The sequence below is a fragment of the Diabrotica virgifera genome, chromosome 7 (genome assembly GCF_917563875.1).
Source record: "Diabrotica virgifera virgifera chromosome 7, PGI_DIABVI_V3a".
Taxonomy (NCBI): Eukaryota; Metazoa; Arthropoda; class Insecta; order Coleoptera; family Chrysomelidae; genus Diabrotica; species Diabrotica virgifera.
This window is the reverse complement of record NC_065449.1, coordinates 52,341,865-52,352,012: the sequence shown is the minus strand read 5'-3', so window position 1 is coordinate 52,352,012 and position 10,148 is coordinate 52,341,865.

The following is a 10,148-nucleotide window of genomic DNA, read 5'->3' as shown; positions in this document are numbered from 1 at the left end:
CCGTCAACTTTCTCTTAACCGAGACTTCACCCCCATTCATAGACAATTATTTCCATAATGCTATATTTCTATCCACCTTCACATTGACCTCCTTTTCTATACATACCACTACAAACCTATACTAAATAAAAATCCAAACAATATACTCAATCAAATAATCTTTTAGTATCTTTTAGTTTCTTTCACTCTATGCTTCTGACAATATTCTATCTCTTTCATCTCATTCTCTGATTATTTTCACTTAACATAATCATTTTCTCATTATATCAAAATCACACCCTGCAACCCTTGATCTTTTCGGATATGACATTCTAATATAGACAATAACCAAAAAAAAATTTTGTTGAATTTCCAACATTTTTTCACTGATTCACCCTGCTTTTCATTTATATTAAAATTAAAAATAAATCTCAGCTATCAACATTTAATAAATTTTACTTAATCTCAGCATGGGTCAATACAATATTCAAATCTAGATTTTCAATAGTGCAATATGTGACATACTTTTTTACATTTACAGCTAACAATCAAAAGTAAATTTCTTTCGTTTTTGATTGAAACGTGTACATTTCTTTCAGCACAATTTTTCCGAATTTAATATCAGTATCAATTCATATACTACTTCACACAATTTATATTTTTAATAGTATTTCTATTTTATTTATTAGTACTCTGAAACATATGCAACTAACCTTATCATCCATTTTCAATAATGTTCTAATTTAAATTTTCAATAATTCAATATGCAGCAAACTTTTTAATACATGACAATTTTTTTTAAAGATTGTTCGATTAAGATGTGTACATTTTTCAATTAGACTTCCTTCATTTAATATCAGCTCCTTTTCTTTTAATACCTATCATAATTTACATTACAGAACTATAGATTGGTATTTTCTTATTATGTTCGTTAGTTCCCCGGACACATATGCAACCAACCACTCCTTAGTCACAATTCTTTCAAATTCTACAGATGTTATTCAATTAAAATATGTACCATGTTTTTTAAAATTTTTTCTAAATATTTCCAGATAATTTCAGTAATATTCATTCATCACAACTCTATATAACTAAATATAATTATTTTCAGTCAGTTACATTTGAAAAACAGTCTGTGACGTCACAGCATATGAGTAGATTTTTGCCTTTGATTTCGGTCCACTAATGAATATATTACAGCTCTTTAACCTTTATTTACAACTTAGAATTCACAACTAACATTTTTAATAATTGCATATTTCCAATCTAACAATTAAAGTTAAATATAAATTCACTTTGTCAAAAATTTTTCGGGTGACATTTGAAAAATCCACCTATCTTCCTTGACATCTTGTCATAAAATTTCAGGCACCATTCTGTCTAATCAGTTGGTTGTTAACCTCTCACCTGAACACAATAACCTTGTGCAATTTCCGAGCAAGGATGACATACATCCACATGTGATAATTATATTATAATCTTAAGACATCGACTTAAGGTCGATTATTATATAGCTTATAATGTAGCAATAATGTTATTTAGAGGTTTTTACACCTTTTGAAGTGGCTAGTTTCAACTACTTGTACATTGGACGTAAGTAACCACATTTTCTTTTTTTAACTGTCAAAATTTCACCCTTTTGCATTTCTATCTAAGTGGTCCGCTTATTTCCTGGGTTTACACTGATGATGGTCATTTTGACCGAAAACGTTTTGTACTTCCACTGCCTTGTGGATAAATTTTAAGAATTTTAATAAATTAATATACCTACATACAGCAGAAGTGTTTACTTCATTCTACGTTATTAAAAAATCTTAAAATTTATCCACAAGGGAGTTGAAGTACATTGTACTTTCACTCCCTTGTGGATAAATTTTAAGAATTTTTAATCAATTCATATGCCTATATACAACAGAAGTATTTACTTCATTCCACGTTGGCAAATTATTCGTTTAAAAGTAAAATCTTATTGGACGTTCTTGCAGATCTACATCTAATTGGGATGATTTTTAAAAATGCAACTTTGTGATAATTTAAGAAAACAAATTTCATTGTTATGTTCTTTTTAATATTTGGTCACTAAGTTTCATTGAATACATTAGAGGAAATACAGTGATGAGCGCGCCAATAACCGGAAAAATAACGCAATAGATGGAAAGCACATTAAGTTGTGAGATAAAAAGAAATAAAACTAGTGGAGATGGGAGATTTAGCGATAAAAACTTATAAATTTACATTTTACCTGTTGTTTCCCAACTTTAAACGTATCGGACGAGTTTGGCAACTGCCACTGTCACAGTGACAGTTTTAGTTGACATAGGTACTCCTCTGATACGTCTAGAGGTGGGAAACAATAAATAAAATGTAAATTTACAAGTTTTTATAGCTAAATCTCCCACCTTCACTAGCTTAATTTCTTTTTATCTCACAATTTAATATGTTCCCCATTTTTGCGTTATTTTGTCGGCTCTTAGCGCGCTCATCACTGTATAGCAATTATTTTATTTTTATTTTAGGAAATTCTGAAAAAATGTTATATAAAAATTTAATTAAATAATAAAAACATAATATAAACATGAAAATTCGAAATTAAAAGAAAATTGATTTATGAAAATTACATTTACACGTAAAATTACTATTTAATAATTAAATTCTACATTTAACAAATTTTTTTTTAATTAAAAATTTTTAAGGAGGTCGTTTTGTAGTTCTTTCAAACCTGTAAAGTTTTTTCTTAAAATCACTTTTCTATCGTACATTTTCACAACGGTATCTATACTTCGAAGTTTGATATAAATATCTAATTGAAATTAACTGATATTCGATATGAACTGGGTTTTCGCAAACAACTTGGTATTCGTAAACAACTCGGTTTTCAATTTTCACTCAATTTTCAAATTACTTTAAGTTTACAATGTTTAAATTTCAGAAAAATAATATCCTTTAATCATCCTTATTGTAAAATCGCTCAGGCAGGAGTGAATTCGAATAGTGTCGGGAGTGAACTCTACTAATAAAATAACTACCTGCTCAAGACGGAAGTGAACTCAAAGGTGCCCCTCATTTTGTACTGCAGATTTGGATTCCTTACGCAAATATAAATAACATCTATTCGAGATACTTTTTCGAATTATAGATAGATGGCGCTATAATTGAAAAAACGATTGTTGGAAATGGAAAATTAATAGGCCTTGGGCCCGCATATACAATTATTATTTATGACCACACCGTTGAAACTTTTTGTACTTGTTATTTGGGTGGAGTCGGACAAATTTTGAGCTTGGCGCATTATGGTAGTGGGGCGTTTGTCTGTCAAGCGGTGACGAAGTTGTCAATTTTATGCAAGAAAAAAATTTATTACCACATTGGTCATTCTATTTTAATCAATGGATTTTATCATATAAACAACGAAAACAATTTTGTCGGACAAAAATATTGGGGCATATGACGCGTCGGACACGCTAAATATGTCAAATTTATGAAAATAATAAATTTATTACCACATCGGTACTTTTAACGGTATCTATCATAAAACCTTTTTACAATAATGTGGTAACCTTGTCGGACAATTTTCACGGGGCATATGCGCAGTCGGACGCACCGAAGATGTCAATTTCCTGAAAATTTTTTATTTATTACCACAGATGTCATTTTTATTTTGTACTGTTCTTTTACATGTGTAATGCATATTGGATCACTTGTCGGACAAAAATAATGGGGCGTTTTGGTACAATTAAAAGAAGAAGTAATTTTTATGCATACAGGGTGTTTGGTAAAGAATGGGCCATAGCTTAACCTCAGGTTCCTGAGGTTAAAATAGGCCGATTTAAGCTAACTTACCTTAGTACAAAGTTTATAATAGCCGAGATACAGGGTGTCAAAGTTAAACTTTTTTTTTATTTATTATTTAATATTTCCTGATAGGTATGAGATAACAACATGAAATTTTATATTTGGAGGTTTCTTGGGTCGAGAAATCTAAATTCCTTACCAAAAATTATGCATTGCCCAGAGGGCGCCACATATGCCTTTCAGCACTCATTTATTACGTTCAATTTTTTTTATCCCTCACTCTGTATAATTTTGACATTAAAATTTTTATTTTCCTATTAGTTTTACTTAATAAAGGTATACTTCTTTCATCTTCCTAAACTCAACCGTTTTCGAGATAAACGCATTTTAAATATGCGATACACCATCATTTTTAGCATAATATCATTGAAGTTACACCCGAAAAATAACTTAAAATTTATGAAAATAATAAATTTATTACCACATGGATAATTTTAACGGTATCTACCATAAAACCTTTTTACAATAATGTGGTAACCTTGTCGGACAATTTTCACGGGGCATATGCGCAGTCGGACCCGCCGAAAATGTCAATCTCCTGAAATTTTTTTATTTATTACCACAGATGTTATTTTTATTTTGTACTGTTTTTTTACATGTGTAATGCATATTGGATCACTTGTCGGACAAAAATAATGGGGCGTTTTGGTACAAATTAAAAAAAATTAATTTTTATACATTTTTGACTTCATATTAAATTACGTATTTTTCGGCTCATATTACCCGTATGCGCGCCAATGGTGAATATTAAATTCTTAACTGTAGTTAAAAATGTGCAATAACTACCTCTTAAAACCCACCAAATTTCATTTGCATATCTCAACTGGTTTTAAAGCAATAAATAAATCGTCAGTTTGTCAGAAAAACTTCAACACCCCCTATCTCGGAAACGATGCATTTGTGGACATACGTTTTTCTCGTAAAGCAAACTGACTTTATTTTGTCATGCACAATTACTCCTTAAAGTTTGCCATTTAAAAACACACTTTGTCTATGAAAAACATGGCTAGATATTAAAGTCCTTAACTTTTTTATTATCCAACATAAACGAATGAATGAAAAAACTGAATGTTGAGAAGGAATGAGGCTATAGTTAGGTATTAATTTTAGTATTTTATAGATGCTAGAATATTCCACGGGGTGATGCGAACTTTGAGAAAAAACATTTTTCCCTTTTTAAATAGAAATTGAATAAAATTTCTGAGATCGGTAACTTTTGAATGGTATATACAATTTTCAAAATTACAATGGGATAAGACAGGGAGATTCCCTGAGTCCTCTGTTGTTCAACCTGATCATGGACGAAATAATAAAAAAAGTAAGAACAAAAAAAGAATACCAAATGGGAGAAAAACCACTTAAAATAATCTGCTATGCAGACGACGCAATACTAATCTCTCAAAATGAAGATGATTTACAACGTATGCTGCACGAATTTAATATAACCGCTAGAAAATTTAACATGTAAATTTCCCTAAAAAAGACTAAATGCGTGGTTATAACAGCAGATCTAATAAGGTGTAAATTAGAGCTGGAGGGTCAAATAATAGAACAAGTCATGGAGTTTAAATATCTAGGCATCACACTATGCAGCTACGGAAAGCTCGAAACAAAAGTGGAAGATCAGGTGAATAAAGCAAACAGAGCCGCAGGTTGCCTGAATGAAACAATATAGAGAAATAAAAACATCAGAAAAGAAGTGAAAGGCAGAATTTACAAAAGAGTCATCAGACCAATAATGACATACGCGGCAGAAACACAACCTGATACAGAAAGGACAAAAAGAATGCTATAGAAACAGCAGAGATGAAAACATTGCGAAAAATCGATGGTAAGACGCTGTGGGATAGAGCTAGAAGTGCAGATATATGAAGGAGATGCAAGGTGGACAACATTAATAACTGGGTGAAACAGAGGTGTAACCAGGATGATCCTTAGGGGGAGTTACGTCTACTTGAAGGTCTCTGGGGGTATGGAATAATAATTGTGTTAAGCGTATAGAGCTCAAAGTACATCCAAAAGGGGGGTTATAACCCCCAAAACCACCCCCTGGTTACGCCTATGGGGTGAAAAGCAGAAGAGTAGAATGGAACGACCACATAAGCCGAATGACAACAAATAGAGTAGTAAGGACGGTCAGAGAAGGTTCCCCAATAGGAAGACGATCAGTGGGAAGACCACGAAAAAGGTGGAATGACAACTTACTGGAGGCACATTGAAAAACAGACAGAGTAATGTTGTCGGAAAAATGGTTTTAAAGGTAAGGGTTGCACGAACCCAGTAAAGTTCAAAAGACAGTTTATTAATAAAAATTAAATTTTTTGTCTTACTTTGGATTTGACCCAATATTTTTGTCGGACACTTAGATTTTTTGATTTGGAATATAACTACTTATAACCTGATACTTGTGTCGGAAATTCTTTTTTATTTCGAGAAAAAAAACTACAGAACGATGTTTGTCGTTGTTCAAGGAGTATGTACACAAATTATCAGATCACAATTTTTCTAAAATTTTCCCTCTTGTCGGAAAATTTTTTAAGAAAATTTTGGGTTCCGATCTACGTCATACCCTTTTAAATGCTTTACTAAGTGTGTGTACCAATTTTCAGCTAAATCGATTCAAAAGTAACCGAGAAACACTGTATTAAAATTTTTTTTTGATAATACCTCCTCGTCGATAGCCTAAAAGAATTAAGTTTTCTGTTCGTTTGCCCCAACATTTTTGTCAGACAATTATATTTTTTGTTTAAGAATATAATTACTTGTAACCTACTACTTTTGTCGGAAAAATGGTTGTAAAGATAAGGGATGCACGAACCCAGCATAATTTGAAAGTATACTTTACTAATAAAAATAAATTTTTTGTCCGACTGTCGAGTTGCCCCAATATTTTTGTCCGACACTTTGATTTTTTGATTAAGAATATAATTACTTATAACCTACTAATGTTGTCGGAAAAATGGTTTTAAAGGTAAGGGTTGCACGAACCCAGAAATGTTTAAAAGACAGTTTATTAATAAAAATTAAATTTTTTGTCCGACTTTGGATTTGACCCAATATTTTTGTCGGACACTTAGATTTTTTGATTTGGAATATAACTACTTATAACCTGATACTTGTATCGGAAATTTTTTTTTATTTCGAGAAAAAAACTACAGAACGATGTTTGTCGTTGTTCAAGGAGTATGTACACAAATTATCAGATCACAATTTTTCTAAAATTTTCCGTCTTGTCGGAAAATTTTTTAAGAAAATTTTGGGTTCCGATCTACGTCATACCCTTTTAAATGCTTTACTTGGTGTGTGTACCAATTTTCAGCTAAATCGATTCAAAAGTAACCGAGAAACACTGTTTTAAAATTTTTTTTTTGATAATACCTCCTCGTCGATAGCCTAAAAGAATTAAGTTTTCTGTTCGTTTGCCCCAACATTTTTGTCAGACAATTATATTTTTTGTTTAAGAATATAATTACTTGTAACCTACTACTTTTGTCGGAAAAATGGTTGTAAAGATAAGGGATGCACGAACCCAGCATAATTTGAAAGTATGCTTTACTAATAAAAATAAATTTATTGTCCGACTGTCGAGTTGCCCCAATATTTTTGTCCGACACTTTGATTTTTTAATTAAGAATATAATTACTTATAACCTACTAATGTTGTCGGAAAAATGTTTTTAAAGGTAAGGGTTGCACGAACCCAGTAAAGTTCAAAAGACAGTTTATTAATAAAAATTAAATTTTTTGTCTTACTTTGGATTTGACCCAATATTTTTGTCGGACACTTAGATTTTTTGATTTGGAATATAACTACTTATAACCTGATACTTGTGTCGGAAATTCTTTTTTATTTCGAGAAAAAAAACTACAGAACGATGTTTGTCGTTGTTCAAGGAGTATGTACACAAATTAACAGATCACAATTTTTCTAAAATATTCCCTCTTGTCGGAAAATTTTTTAAGAAAATTTTGGGTTCCGATCTACGCCATACCCTTTTAAATGCTTTACTAAGTGTGTGTACCAATTTTCAGCTAAATCTATTCAAAAGTAACCGAGAAAAACTGTTTTAAAATTTTTTTTTTGATAATACCTCCTCGTCGATAGCCTAAAAGAATTAAGTTTTCTGTTCGTTTGCCCCAACATTTTTGTCAGACAATTATATTTCTTGTTTAAGAATATAATTACTTGTAACCTACTACTTTTGTCGGAAAAATGGTTGTAAAGATAAGGGATGCACGAACCCAGCATAATTTGAAAGTATACTTTACTAATAAAAATAAATTTTTTGTCCGGCTGTCGAATTGCCCCAATATTTTTGTCCGACACTTTGATTTTTTGATTAAGAATATAATTACTTATAACCTACTAATGTTGTCGGAAAAATGGTTTTAAAGGTAAGGGTTGCACGAACCGAGAAAGGTTTAAAAGACAGTTTATTAATAAAAATTAAATTTTTTGTCCGACTTTGGATTTGACCCAATATTTTTGTCGGACACTTAGATTTTTTGATTTGGAATATAACTACTTATAACCTGATACTTGTGTCGGAAATTTTTTTTTATTTCGAGAAAAAAAACTACAGAACGATGTTTGTCGTTGTTCAAGGAGTATGTACGCAAATATCAGATCACAATTTTTCTAAAATTTTCCCTCTTGTCCGAAATTTTTTTGGGAAAATTTTGGGTACAGCTCTACGTCATACCCTTTTAAATGTTTTACTTAGTGTGTGTACCAATTTTCAGCTACATCGATTCAAAAATATCCGAAAAAATCTGTGTTAAAATATTTTTGGATAATACCTCCTCGTCCATAGCCTAAAAGAATTAAGTTTCCTGTTCGTTTGTCCCAACATTTTTGTCAGAGAATTACATTTTTTGTTTAAGAGTATAATTACTTTTATCCTACTGCTCTTGTCGGAAAAATGGTTGTAAAGATAAGGGATGCACGAACCCAGAATATTTTAAAAGTATAGTTTATTAATAAAAATTAAATTTTTTGTCCGACTTTGGATGTGCCCCACTATTTATGTCGGGCACTTAGATTTTTTGATTTGAAATATAACTACTTATAACCTGATACATGTGCTGAAAATTTTTTTTTAATTCGAGAAAAAAAATACAGAACGATGTTTGTCGTTGTTCAAGGAGTATGTACACAAATTATCAGATCACAATTTTTCTAAAATTTTCCCTCTTGTCGGAAAATTTTTTAAGAAAATTTTGGGTTCCGATCTGCGTCATACCCTTTTAAATGCTTTACTTAGTGTGTGTACCAATTTTCAGCTAAATCGATTCAAAAGTAACCGAGAAACACTGTTTTAAATTTTTTTTTTGATAATACCTCCTCGTCGATAGCCTAAAAGAATTAAGTTTTTTGTTCGTTTGCCCCAACATTTTTGTCAGACAATTATATTTTTTGTTTAAGAATATAATTACTTGTAACCTACTACTTTTGTCGGAAAAATGGTTGTAAAGATAAGGGATGCACGAAGCCAGCATAATTTGAAAGTATGCTTTATTAATAAAAATAAATTTTTTGTCCGACTGTCGAGTTGCCCCAATATTTTTGTCCGACACTTTGATTTTTTGATTAAGAATATAATTACTTATGATCTACTAATGTTGTCGGAAAAATGGTTTTAAAGGTAAGGGTTGCACGAACCCAGTAAGGTTTAAAAGACAGTTTATTAATAAAAATTAAATTTTTTGTCCGACTTTGGATTTGACCCAATATTTCTGTCGGACACTTAGATTTTTTGATATAGAATATAACTACTTATAACCTGATACTTGTGTCAGAAATTTTTTTTAATTGGAAAAAAAAAACTACAGAACGATGTTTGTCGTTGTTCAAGGAGTATGTAAGCAAATATCAGATCACAATTTTTCAAAAATTTTCCCTCTTGTCCGAAATTTTTTTGGGAAAATTTTGGGTACAGCGCTACGTCATACCCTTTTAAATGTTTTACTTAGTGTGTGTACCAATTTTCAGCTAAATCGATTCAAAAATAACCGAAAAAATCTGTTTTAAAATATTTTTGGATAATACCTCCTCGTCCCTAGCCTAAAAGAATTAAGTTTCCTGTTCGTTTGCCCCAACATTTTTGTCAGACAATTACATTTTTTGTTTAAGAGTATAATTACTTGTATCCTACTACTTTTGTCGGAAAAATGGTTGTAAAGATAAGGGATGCACGAACCCAGAATAGTTTAAAAGTATAGTTTATTAATAAAAATTAAATTTTTTGTCCGACTTTGGATGTGCCCCACTATTTATGTCGGGCACTTAGATTTTTTGATTTGAAATATAACTACTTA